Genomic DNA, 14,937 nt, shown 5'->3' on the forward strand with positions numbered 1-14,937 from the left:
TCCACGGAGTTCTCCGTACCCTTCAAAGTCGGGGGACGGAAGGACTGAAATCTTTTCAACAATTTCTCCATGGGAATAGCTGACACATCCATGGGAGGATTTGAAGTACTACCCTATTCAGGTACTCTTCTCGGAGGCATATCTGATAATCGAAGAGGTTAGTAATTCCAAATACCACTTACTAGTTTCAATCCTCCTCGGACCATCTTACAGCTGATCCATTCCAAATAATACACAATACCATATCAAAATCAGATATTCAGGCAAATATGTATTAAAATAGGAATTCATGCTAGCAATCAAAAGCAGGAAAGAAAACCTCAATCTACCCCGCTCACTAGCTCCTATCTCAATCTCAAGGATCTATTGCTCTGATACCACCTGTTGTAGGGACCCGGACGCTAATCAAGTTCTTAATCATCATTGGGACTAATTAGTCAATTATAAAACAGAGTCTAAATTTTTTTTTTTTTAAATTGCGGAACGTAGTGACATACAACAGATACACATCTCAGTATATAAAATACAATACAAGTCCTGTACTGCCTGCATTCAAACTAAACTAAGGTTTAACAACTCATGTCAAGTGTTCCAACCCTATTATACATCAAAATCAAAGTCCGGAATCTCCACTCTAATCACGATCTTTCTTCATCTCCTCAACCCTGAACCTGTCCCACCTGTTGTCATGTACACATACAAACAAGACAACAGCCGGATAATTCCGGTGAGAATATAATCCCAGTATAAATCAACGAAACATGCAATCATATAAACAAATATAAAGCATGTAATCAAGTAATTGATATATGTATCAACATCTGAAACATAATCAATATCAAACTGTCGACAATGCTCGTGACTCCACGACTCAGACTAGACTCAATCCTAGCCTAGGGATCCCGGTTTCCAGACATTGGCATTCCATATCGACCAACAGTAATAGAAAAGACTCCAGTTCTATCCACGTCGATATAGCATCGATTACCAGTAATAGAAAAAGCTCTGTTTCTATCCACATTAGTATAGTATCGATCACCAGTAATAGAAGAAACTCCAATTTTATCCACATCGATATAACATCGATCAACAATAATAGAAGAAGTTATAATTCTATCCAAATCGATACAATACTGATCACCGGTAATAGAAGGAGCTATAATTCTATCCACATCGATAGCCAATTATCCAGCGACAGACGATGACACTTCCGCCAGTACAATATCTCATGACATCGTGCAATGTGCCCGTGGTGATCCCACCACTATCAGTCACTTCTGTCATAAGACTACTCGTCTAATACCTGCTATCTATAAATCAAGAGAACAAGTATATCAACCAAATCAATGCAATATCAATGCAATAAAGTAAAGTATGTGATTTACGGAAACTCAAGTCTAAACCGACTCAAGTCGATCTCCCAATACCACATTGACTTATACCTTTCTTTCGTCGGTTTCTGGCTCAGTCGAAGTCCTGAATTCACAGTCTGTCTGGCAATGACAATATCAATAATCTCATGTCACTATACCGTTCAAATCAATAACAATCTGATCAATCTTGATTTAATTCAAAATCAACGGCATAACGGTACAATTTCAATATCCTCGTCAATACAACATCACCAGATAATAGTTACAATCCATAACTCATATCCAATACATTCTATAATCAATCCATAATCCAAATCCGTCCCAAAATCAATCCATATATTCTGAAAAATCATAACAATTCCATAATCAATCTGTTTCTTAATCTGACTTCGATTCTACGATGTCTAACATATCAAGAACATCATATATGAATCCTATTCAATTCTGACAATAGCATAATTTCAAAGCCTGTCAAAACGTAGCAAAACTTTCCTCAAGTTGTAGCCTACGTTGATAGGATTGCAGTACTGAAGTCAGATTACAATTCGGACAGACGGATTGAATTATAAAGGCGTAAGGATTTTTCCATACTTCACAGAGACTTGAAGGAAATCTCGATTCTTGCTTCCAAATTCTGAAGAAACGAAATTCTATTTCCTTATATATATTGCATGCAAAATTCCATACGTGTCATCCTCACAATTCGCCCAAATCCTCTCGCGCATATGCGCGCATTTTCTTCGCGCATATGCGCGAGACCATGTCTCGGCGCGTGCTGCACACCTCGCCGCGCGCATATGCGCGCACCTATCGGCGCATATGCGCGAGGTCCTGTGCGATTTTGGGGTACCTACTGCCTCCTTCGCGCATATGCGCTCATTCACTCCGCGCATATGCGCGAAGCCTACTGCCTGTTGCGCGCATGTGCGCCATAGCTACTGTCCTCGCACATTAAAATCTTATTTTGTGTCCCGATTAATCTTTTCATAATCACATTAAATTATAAATCAATAATTACGGATTAATAGGATTAAATTTCCGGACATTACATTTCTCCCCCTCTAAGATACGATTTCGTCCTCGAAATCATCGATAATCAAATCATATCATTAAGAAGGAATGTAATTACAATCGAGTACATATTTACATCAGTGGAACAATGCTGGGAATTCTTGTCTCATATCAGATTCAGTCTCCCAAGTAGCTTCTTCAACACCATGACGAGTCCATTGTACTTTCACCAACGGAATCATCTTCGTTCTGAGCTGTTTTTCTTTACGATCGATAATCCGGATCGGCTTCACGACATAACTCAATGTCTCATCCAGCTCAGTCTCGTCTGGTTGAATAACATGTGAATCATCAGGGAGATATTTCCGCAGCATCGATACATGAAAAACATCATGTATTTCAGATAATGAAGGCGGCAAAGCGAGTCGATAGGCACGATCTCCTATCTTTTCAAGAATTTCATAAGGACCCACATATCTTGGAGACAATTTTCCTTTCTTACCGAATCTTACAACTCCCCGAAAGGAGAAATCTTCAGGAACACTCGGTCCTTCTGCTTCAAATACCAACGGTCGTCGCCGAAGGTTGGCATATTTGGCTTGTCGGTCCTGAGCTGCCTTCATTTTCTTCTGAATCAATTTCACTTTTTCAGTCATATCTCTGATCATGTCAGGTCCAGTCTCAGGAACTTCAGAGATATCATCCCAGTAAAGAGGGGATCTGCATTTCTTTCCGTACAACGCTTCGAATGGAGCCATCTCAATACTTGTCTGATAGCTATTGTTGTACGAAAATTCACAAAGAGGCAATGCATCTTGCCAACTAGTGCTAAAATCCAGCACTACAGCTCTCAGCATATCTTCCAATGTCTGGATCGTACGTTCTGACTGTCCGTCGGTCTGTGGATTTCAGTTAATGCAAATATATTTCAGTGTTTAATCATATATTTCAGTTAATGCATATATTTCAGTCAGTTCAATGTGTTCAATCAGTCAGTTAATGGCGACTGGGAGCGACCGAATGGCGACTGAGTTTATATATTAAAAAATAGTGAGCAAATTCATGTTTTATATGCTATTTAATATATTATGATATATTTTTATGGATAAGAGATTATAAGATGAAAAATAGTGTGAAATAAGCTAAAAGCGATTGAGGACGACCGAATGACGACTGATTGATATTGTAAAAACAAAGTGAGCAAATTCGTGTTTTATATCACATTACTGTATTATGGTAAGTTTTCATGGATAAGAAATTACGAAATTAAACATAATGTGAAATAAGGCAAAAATGACTGAGGACGACCGAATGGCGACTGAGTTATATAGTAAAAAAATAGTGAGCAAGATCATGTTTTATATGATACTTACTATATTATGATATATTTTATGGATGAGAGATTATAAGATGAAAAATAGTGTGAAATAAGCTAAAAAGCGATTGAGAACGACCGAATGACGATTGAGTGATGTCGTAAAAACAAAGTGAGGAAATTCGTGTTTTATATCCTATTTACTATATTATGATATGTTTTCAAGTATAAGAAATTATGAAATTAAACATAATGTGAAATAAGGCAAAAATGACCGAGGGCGACCGAATGGCGACTGAGTTATATAGTAAAAAATAGTGAGCAAGATCATGTTTTATATGCTACTTACTATATTATGATATATTTTTATTGTTGAGAGATTATAAGATGAAAAATAATGTGAAATAAGCTAAAAAGCGATTGAGGACGACCGAATGACGATTGAGTGATATTGTAAAACAAAGTGAGCAAATTCGTGTTTTATATCACATTTACTATATTATGGTACGTTTTCATGGATAAGAAATTACGAAATTAAACATAGTGTGAAATAAGGCAAAAATGACTGAGGGTGACCGAATGGCGACTGAGAGCGACCGAATGACGACTGAGAGCCACCGAATGATGACTGAGTTATATAGTAAAAAATATTGAGCAAGTTCAAGTTTTATATTCTACTTAATATATTATAATATATTTTTATGAATAAGAGTTTATAAAATGAAAAATAATGTGAAATAAGCTAAAAAGTGATTAAAGGCGACCGAATGAAGATTGAGTGATGTCTTAAAAACAAAGTGAGCAAATTCGTGTTTTATATCACATTTACTATATTATGGTACGTTTTCATGGATAAGAAATTACGAAATTAAACATAGTGTGAAATAAGGCAAAAATGACTGAGGGCGACCGAATGGCGACTGAGAGCGACCGAATGACGACTGAGTATTAAGTATTTCATGGATAAGAAATTACGAAATTTGAGTCGGTTAAAAAATATATTTGGACATTTGGATTCTTGAACTCATCTAATTGCTTGAACATACTTAATACTCCGTCTTCGATCACCATCAAAGGGTTTAATCGGTGGGTTATTGCATATGTTTCAGTCGGTATAAAATGTTCTGTGGTTCTGAGGTTTAGCAGTCGGTTAATTCATATGTTTCAGTCGATTAATAATATTTTCATGGTTCCATGTTATGTTTATCAGTGGTTTACGTACTTTCAATCAATAAAAAAAATATTTCAGTGGTTCAATGGTTTATCGGTGTGTTGATATGTTCAGTCGGTTATAAAATATTTCAGTTCGTTCGTAGGTTTATATCAGTCAGTTAATTCATAGGTTGAGAGTTAGTACAATTTTAGTGGGAGACTGGAGGCGGTTAAGACCGAGTGCGGGAAGCAGGGGGTGCACATGTTTGTTAGAGTAGGTGCACGTCGAGCCAAGTGTTGGCCGAGTGTTCACAATGAAACTCTATGTATAAGCAGTCTTTATTTTAATAATATTTGAAATTATTATTTTGGCAAATCTTTATCTGTATACCCATGCTAGCTGCATAGATAAAGCCCTTGAATATACAAATAGTAGAAAGAATATGAGATGCTCATATGATGAGTATCATGAAACTCATATTTGTAATACTGTATATTCTAAACGGTTCCTAGTCGATTCAGCCGCCACTAAGAAGGATATAGGCCGCTCGAGTTAGAGACTAGTATCTGCGATGTGAGTACCATGTTTCATTGGTAGGGGACATTGTGATGTCCGAACATGCAGATAGGTGCTCCTTGTAGAGTGCACTGAACAACCCTCCATAAAAGGACTTTCCAAGTGGTTCTCACTTATCGAGTGGAAAAGTCCTGGTTTATGGTTGTACAGAATTAGTCCTTATGACCCGGGACAACATTGAGACTCTATGTGCTAGAATTACACTTTGACTTGTTTACCGACTCTCATGGGGTCATCAGGTGGCAAGGTTGGGTGTTCTGTCGAAACACATAGGAGTCGATGCATTGTAGTCGGGGATTCACCGCTTACCTTCGGGTATGGATATCCTATGTGTTATCATGTGTATGTAGATCGAAATCTCTGGCCAGAGTATGGTTGTAATTATGAAAGGTGTTTCATAGATTACACCATCGATGCAACTACGACATGACACATAGTATCGATTCATTGACAACTCTCGATAAACCAATGGTTGTCGAATCGATCGGGATATATGAGTTGAAGGGACCGTACTGTACGCTAACCATAATTGAATGGTTCTTGCAGGCACTATCATGTGATACCTAGGGAATCACGTAAGCGATGCTGCTAGGCGTTTAACGTGATTGGTTGGGTACTATCAGACTTGAGTTCTGACGTTCTTACTATCAAGGAGTTGATAAGTAAGAATGGAGCAATTGGGGTATGCTCGAATAAGGACATGTTTAGTCCGAATCACATGGAGATGTGAACCCACGGCTAGTTGTATCAATGAACCATTGAGGGCCACACAAGTACTAGCTTTGTAAATCCCGATGAGAAGTAAAATAGTTCAATGTGTTGAACGGCTTATAAAGGAGTTTATAAGCGTAAGGAAAATTGGAAGTATGACTTCTATAAAGGAGAAAATAGTTCAAAGTGTTGAACGGCTTATAAATGTGTTTATAAGTGTAAAGAAAAATAGAAGTATGACTTCTATGAGAGAAATATAAATTTTGATTTATGGAAGTGTTCCTAAATTAAAATTTGGGCCAAGTGAATAATGTAATTGAAAATTGTGATTTTCATAGACATTATTATGGACTAAATAAATTAATTCAAGTGTTGAATTAATTAAACACTAGTGGACCTAGTAGAGTCCAAATAATTAAATTAATTCAAGTGTTGAATTAATTAAATTATATTGAGTCTTGTAGAGCTCAATTAAAATAATTATTTAACTAGTGGGACTTGAGTAAATTCAAGTAATGTTTAATTAGTCTCAAATGTGTTTGAGATTATTAAATTTAGTCCAAAGTTTTTAATTTGATTAAAAACTATATAATATACATGCTTGGGAGGTGAAGAGGTGGAGATTACTTTTGAATAAAAAATTGCATGGCATGCAACTTTTTCACTTTTGCTTTTTGCAACACCAAGACATGCAATTAACTCATTCTCCTCCCTCCTCCAAGCTAGATGGCCGAAACTAGCATCCAAAATTCTCTCCAATTTTTCTTCCTTTTGTGTTCTTCAATTTGTTGGAGAAAACACACACACTTCTCTTTGAAAAATCCTCATGTTTTTCTAGTGCAAAATATGAGGGGATCTTCCTAGTTAGTGGTGGGCCTAATTTTGAAGGAAAGGAAGGAAAGCTTGTAGATCTTCTTCCATTCAAGAGCTAAGGTTTTTAAATCTTAGTTGGAGCCATACATCAACCTCAAGAGGTTGATAGGTATACTTTCTTACACCCTATGAATGTCATTTTGTGTTTTTATTGTATTTGTTGCACAATGTATGGGGTGGCCGAAATTTTGAGCTAAAAATTTTAGATTTTAAACTTCCGTTGCGTTTCCGGCCACCGTAACCGGTCCGCTTTCAAGTGGTATCCGAGCTATGGTTACGTTTTTGTGTAGCAAATACAATATATATTATGTTGAGATCGATTTCTAACCGCATGAGTGTGTTTTTGCAACAAATCGAGGGCCGTTTATGGGAGGAAAAATTCGGGCAGCAAGTTGCTGCCCGTGTCGGGCAGCTCAGGCTGCCCGAGGGGCTGCCCGTTTCGGGCAGCTAGGGCAGCCCGAGGGGCTGCCCGAACAGCCCCATCATTTTTAATAATAAAAAATTTTTTTTTGTTGTTGGCCGGAATCCGGCGACGGAGCTCCGGCGACGGCGATGACGACTAGGGTTTCCAAAAGTGTTTTGGATTATCAAAGTGTCATGGGCCTGAGATGTTGGGCCATTGGATGGTCAACATATTTTGTGAAATTTAAATGGGCCAAAGTATTTTTGGTGAAAAATGAGTTTTGGGCCCCTTAAGTTTAAAATTACAAAAGTTGCAAATATTTTCTCATGAAATAAATAATTGAAGTAGGACTTTAATTATTTATAGTAAATTGTGATTTACAAGAAATTCGATTATAAATAAATTAATTTGAAAGTAGACAAAGGTGTTTGTATACTTTGTTAATTTAATTTATAATTGTGGCGGTTAGTGATTGGATCAAGATATATAATATTGGATCAATTAATTATAGTGATAATTAATTGATGGTGTATGATATGTGATATTATGCATGAAGGATGATCAAAAGCCCAAGCCCAATTTGCTAGGTGTATGCTAGGATATTTGTGTTGTATGATTGTAATAATTATCAATTTAAAGTGGGCTTGGTTTATGGCCCGTTCCCACCCCATGAGATGTATCCCTATGTGCCATGGATATTTATTTGTAAATATTAGAATAGGGGAAGATCAAGATTGGAAGATGGTGGCCTTGGTGATTATGAAGATCGAAGACATGTAATATTGGATGCTAATGTAATAATTTAGTTGCATTGCATCCCGTGCATTTACCCTAGGATTGGACCTAGGCCCGTGTTTGGCTCACACGGGCCATTAGTGTTGGGGCAATTGATCATCCTTGTATTGTTTACTGTTTATAATATATGCATGATATGTTATAAATAATGAGTATGTGCGTTATTATTATGATAATAACAAAGTTGCATGAATCCGGCAAACATACGATCAAACATGGCGAGCTTTTAAAATAAAATTAATGATGAGACCTTTCAAAATTAAAAACCCTCATTTTGAATAAGATTCAAAATTAATATCAAGTCCGAAAAGGGGAATTATAAATTTGTTTATAATTTCCTTGTCTTCCATCGACAATGGGTGCATGATGAACGCTACCCGTACTCGGGGCTCGGCTCATATTATTGGGGGGGCCCTGGGTGCCGGAAAGCTGTGACATCCATTGACATGGTGATGTGAACTACGTGGAACTCCCATGATTTCGGCTCATATTATTGAGGGAACTCATGGCGACCGTCCATTAAGGTTCAATATCGATGGGTTAGGCTTGACACGTAAAGATGAACGACGTCATATTATTGGGTCCTAATCAAACGTGAGACAAAAGTATACGTAGAGGGTTGCATGGCGATGCAATTGGAAACTACCTTTTAGGAATTGTGATGGCCGATATTATTCGGGATCACAATTCGCTAATTGGACCTTACGTACCTACTGAGGAAAGAGTTTCCCGTTTTCACTAGAGGGTAGTGAAAGATGTCAAAACAGTGGGAGTAAATATTTATAAAGTTAAAGTCCATACTTTATATCTTACCAAATATTTTAAAATAGTCATCAACATTTATCTGTTTTTACTTTTCAGTACAAATCAACAATGTCTTCGATGCGCAATTCGATATCTATAATACTCGACAAACACATATTAACTGGACCTAATTACCTCACTTGGCTAAGAAATTTGAAAATAGTCTTAAATTCGGAAAGGGTAACATATACACTGACTCAGTCGCCCCCTGTTGAGGCTCCGACTGACTGCACTCCTGAGGAATTGCAGGCTTACGAGGAATGGTGTGACCATGACTTGATAGCTAGGTGTTATATGCTGACTTCTATGAACGATGAGCTACAGAGGCGTTTTGAGGGTGCAAAGAATGCTGCTGACATTCATTTGCACCTCAAGGAGCTCTTTGGAGAGCAAACGCGTCCTCTTAGGCATGCAACCGTCAAGGAGCTGATCACTTTGCGCATGCGAGATGGGGCCTCGGTCCATGAGCATGGCCTAAAGGTGATCGGGCTCGTGGACAAGCTCGTTGGCATGGATTTGATCTTGCCTTCGAAGTTGACCACCGACGTGTTGCTGTTATCGCTGCCTAGCTCATTTGATCCTTTTGTGGTGAATTTCAACATGAACAAGATGGAACCGACCCTTGAGGAGTTGGTGAACATGCTTGTTACGTTTTAATCCACCATCAAGAAAGAGAAGTTGGTTCTTTATGTGGGTTCTTCATCTGGTACGAAGATTGATCCACATGGGAAGGGAAAGAAGAGTTCTTTCCAACGTCCCGAGAAGAACGTGCCCCTGTTGAGGCAATCTCCGAACCCTGTTGAGGCAGCCAGACCAGTTAAGGCTGACAAGACTAATGATGTATGTCATCACTGCAAGAAGCCTGGACATTGGAGGCGTAATTGCAAAGAATATCTTGCCCAGAAGTGTTCTGGAAACGGTATGTTCTAAATATAAGTAAACATTTTAATTAACTCTACTTCTTGGGTATTAGATACCGGTTGTGACTCACATCTCTGTAATGGGTTACAGGTGATGGGAAGAAGTAGGAAGCTTAAGGAAGGTGTGACCTTCTTGAGGATGGGCAATGGAGCAAGAGTTGCTGCCAAGACCTTAAGAGATGTTTACTTATTGTTGAACAATAGTTTTAAGTTAATTTAGAGATGTTTGTTTGTACCTTTTTGATGAAAAACATTATTTCCATTTCTATTGTGATAAAAATGGATATTCTTGTTTATTTTGCAAAGGTGTTTGCAACATTTACATGAATGAATGTTTAATTGGTACTTGAAAACTTGAAAACGATCTCTATAACTTAAAACTAAAAGATATTCTGCTAAATGTCCATTCAAAGGCAGACACCATATGAGATATGGATGGGTAAGCCTCCCAAATATTCTTATCTTAGAATATGGGAGCCCTGCTTATGTGAAGCAGGTAAGTGGGAGATAAATTGGATTGTTGATCCATTTTATGTTACTTTGTGGGATATCCAAGGAATTAAGATTGGATATCATTTCTATCATCCCCTAGAAACAAAGGTGTTTGTTTCTTGGAATGCAACCTTTTTGGGAAAAGGATTTTCTATTGGATAGAAAAAGGGAGATGATAGAACTCGAAGAGGTTCGAGAGACACCCACAACGATAGAACCCACACCCGAAGAGCCAAGAGAGGAGATACAAGCTCCTAGCAGATAAGAGAAAGTCTCGAGACCACCTATGAGGTATGGTCAGCTTCTTGAAGAAGGCCATGATGAGCCTAACCATGGATGTGATCCATGGACCTTCAAGGAAGCGTTATCTGATGCCAATTCATCCAAGTGACTTGAAGAAATGGAATCTGAGTTGAATTCCATACATTCGAACCAAGTGTAGGATCTTGTTGATCCACCTGTGGGAACTGTTCCCACAGGGACTTGGGAGGATGGGAAGGTGTTGACCTTCAAGGCGCGATTGGTGGCAAAAGGATGTACTCAAAGACAAGGAGTTGACTTTGAGGAAACCTTTTCCCAATCGCAATGTTCAAGTCCATAAGGATTTTATTAGCCATAGCTGCATAGTATGACTATGAGATATGGCAGATGGATGTCAAGACAAACTTTCTTAAATGGGGATTTTAAGAAAGTTATTTACATGTCTAAACCTGAAGGGTTTACATCTATCGGAAGTGAGCATATGGTATGCAAACTTCAAAGATCTATTTATGATCTAAAGCAGGCATCTAGGAGTTGGAACCTCAGATTCGACAGTACAATCAAATAGTTTGATTTACTAAGAATCATGAGGGACCCTATGTGTATAAGAAGGTCAGTGGGAGTGTTGTGACATTCCTGGTGTTATATGTTGATAACATTCTACTCATTGGAAATGATGTAGGAATGTTGCAATCAACAAAGATATGGTTAGCGAGTAAGTTCTCGATGAAGGACTTGGGTGAAGCATCTTTAGTATTGGGATACAGATCTATTGAGATAGATCGAAAAGATGGCTTGGTCTCACCCAATCCACATACATTGATACCATCATGAAGCAGTTCTTGATGGATGAGTCCATGAGAGGACATCTACCAGTGTGTCATGGCGTGTCCCTATCCAAGTCTGTCTCCCAAGACAGATGCAGAGATAGTGACGATGACACGCATTCCGTATGCTTCGGCAATTGGTAACATCATGTATGGGATGATATCTACACGTCCTGACGTGGCGTTTTCACTATGTGCAGTGATAAGATATCAATAGAACCCCGGTCTTCCACAACTAGAAAGCTGTGAAAGACATCCTCAAGTTGTTGAGAAGGACCAATAAGTTGTTCTTGGTCTATGGGGGTAGAGAACTGAAATTGGAAGGCTATACCGACTCTAGCTTCCAAAGCGATATCGATAACTCGAAGTCAACCTCTAGTTTTGTATTCATGCTCAACGGTGCTGCTGTCTCTTGGAAGAGTTCCAAGCAAGACAATAATACGGATTCCAGCACAGAGGCCGAATACATTGCTGCATCAGATGCAGCAAGGGAGGCTGTTTGGATAAGGAATTTCGTCTAAGAGTTGGACGTCATTCCTAATGAAGTTGCTCCTATCCCGGTGTTGTGTGACAACACGGGAGCTTTAGCTCAAGCAAAGGAGACAAGGTCTCATCAGAAATCCAAACTCGTATTGAGAAAGTACCACATCCTCGGAGAGATTGTGGAAAGAAGAGTAGTGTCTATTGACAAAGTCGGCTCCGCAGATTATGTTGTTGATCCACTAGCTAAGCCTTTACCTGGACCATTGTTCGACAAGCATCGCGAATCAATGGGTTTTACGCATATAGGTAGTTGGCTCTAGTGCAAGTGGGAGATTGTTAGAGTAGGTGCACGTCGAGCCAAGTGTTGGCCGAGTGTTCACAATGAAACTCTATGTATAAGCAGTCTTTATTTTAATAATATTTGAAATTATTATTTTGGCAAATCTTTATCTGTATACCCATGCTAGCTGCATAGATAAAGCCCTTGAATATACAAATAGTAGAAAGAATATGAGATGCTCATATGATGAGTATCATGAAACTCATATTTGTAATACTGTATATTCTAAACGGTTCCTAGTCGATTCAGCCGCCACTAAGAAGGATATAGGCCGCTCGAGTTAGAGACTAGTATCTGCGATGTGAGTACCATGTTTCATTGGTAGGGGACATTGTGATGTCCGAACATGCAGATAGGTGCTCCTTGTAGAGTGCACTGAACAACCCTCCATAAAAGGACTTTCCAAGTGGTTCTCACTTATCGAGTGGAAAAGTCCTGGTTTATGGTTGTACAGAATTAGTCCTTATGACCCGGGACAACATTGAGACTCTATGTGCTAGAATTACACTTTGACTTGTTTACCGACTCTCATGGGGTCATCAAGTGGCAAGGTTGGGTGTTCTGTCGAAACACATAGGAGTCGATGCATTGTAGTCGGGGATTCACCGCTTACCTTCGGGTATGGATATCCTATGTGTTATCATGTGTATGTAGATCGAAATCTCTGGCCAGAGTATGGTTGTAATTATGAAAGGTGTTTCATAGATTACACCATCGATGCAACTACGACATGACACATAGTATCGATTCATTGACAACTCTCGATAAACCAATGGTTGTCGAATCGATCGGGATATATGAGTTGAAGGGACCGTACTGTACGCTAACCATAATTGAATGGTTCTTGCAGGCACTATCATGTGATACCTAGGGAATCACGTAAGCGATGCTGCTAGGCGTTTAACGTGATTGGTTGGGTACTATCAGACTTGAGTTCTGACGTTCTTACTATCAAGGAGTTGATAAGTAAGAATGGAGCAATTGGGGTATGCTCGAATAAGGACATGTTTAGTCCGAATCACATGGAGATGTGAACCCACGGCTAGTTGTATCAATGAACCATTGAGGGCCACACAAGTACTAGCTTTGTAAATCCCGATGAGAAGTAAAATAGTTCAATGTGTTGAACGGCTTATAAAGGAGTTTATAAGCGTAAGGAAAATTGGAAGTATGACTTCTATAAAGGAGAAAATAGTTCAAAGTGTTGAACGGCTTATAAATGTGTTTATAAGTGTAAAGAAAAATAGAAGTATGACTTCTATGAGAGAAATATAAATTTTGATTTATGGAAGTGTTCCTAAATTAAAATTTGGGCCAAGTGAATAATGTAATTGAAAATTGTGATTTTCATAGACATTATTATGGACTAAATAAATTAATTCAAGTGTTGAATTAATTAAACACTAGTGGACCTAGTAGAGTCCAAATAATTAAATTAATTCAAGTGTTGAATTAATTAAATTATATTGAGTCTTGTAGAGCTCAATTAAAATAATTATTTAACTAGTGGGACTTGAGTAAATTCAAGTAATGTTTAATTAGTCTCAAATGTGTTTGAGATTATTAAATTTAGTCCAAAGTTTTTAATTTGATTAAAAACTATATAATATACATGCTTGGGAGGTGAAGAGGTGGAGATTACTTTTGAATAAAAAATTGCATGGCATGCAACTTTTTCACTTTTGCTTTTTGCAACACCTAGACAAGAAAATTAACTCATTCTCCCTCTCCCCACATGTGTGATGGCCGATCCTTTTTCTCTCCCATTTTTCTCTTCTTGTGTGTTCTTCAATTTGTTGAGGAACACTACACTTCTCTTTGATAAATCCTCACATTTTTCTAGTGCAAATTGTGAGGGGATTTACCTAGTTGGTGGTGGGCTTGATTTTGAAGGAAAGAAGGAGGCTTGGAGGCTTGTAGATAGTTTCTTCCATTCAAGAGCTTTGTTGCTAGTCAACAAAGTTGGAGCCACAATCAACTTTTTAAAGTTGATAGGTACATTTCTTTAACATCCTATGAATGTATGTTTATGTTTTTGTAAATATTGCACAAGATTATGGGGTGGCCGAATTTTTGCCTTAAAAATTTCGATTTTGACTTCCGTTGCGCTTCCGGCCACCGTAACCGGTCCGCTTTCAGGTGCAACATGCATTTCAGTCGGTCCAACACACCCATACATCACTTCGACAAACCAATTTCAAATCTATTACATCCGAGCGACACATCATACAAAATCATTGCAACTTTATAAAATCCATTCACCATACCATACAGATGTTGCTAAATATTTTCTATATGAATTCACAATTTGATCATTCAATGAATATGGAGACTGCTGAGACAACTCCACCTCAAATGTCTTTATCATCCATGCACCGCAATCAGAACTGCAAAATAAATTATTTTAAACTTATAAAATTATATCGAGATCAAATTATATAGTAGATCGTGTAATTTTTTAAAAAAAAATCCAAAAATTCAAAAACATACCTGCTGGCATTTTGCGGAAAATCTTTGGGCCGTGATACTGCCCAAATGTCTGGAATCTTGACTTTGCAATAATGTAGAAGATGTTGAACTACATCTTCTACCGGCTCAAT

The sequence above is a fragment of the Primulina eburnea genome, chromosome 11, assembly GCF_022965805.1.
Source record: "Primulina eburnea isolate SZY01 chromosome 11, ASM2296580v1, whole genome shotgun sequence".
Lineage (NCBI taxonomy): Eukaryota > Viridiplantae > Streptophyta > Magnoliopsida > Lamiales > Gesneriaceae > Primulina > Primulina eburnea.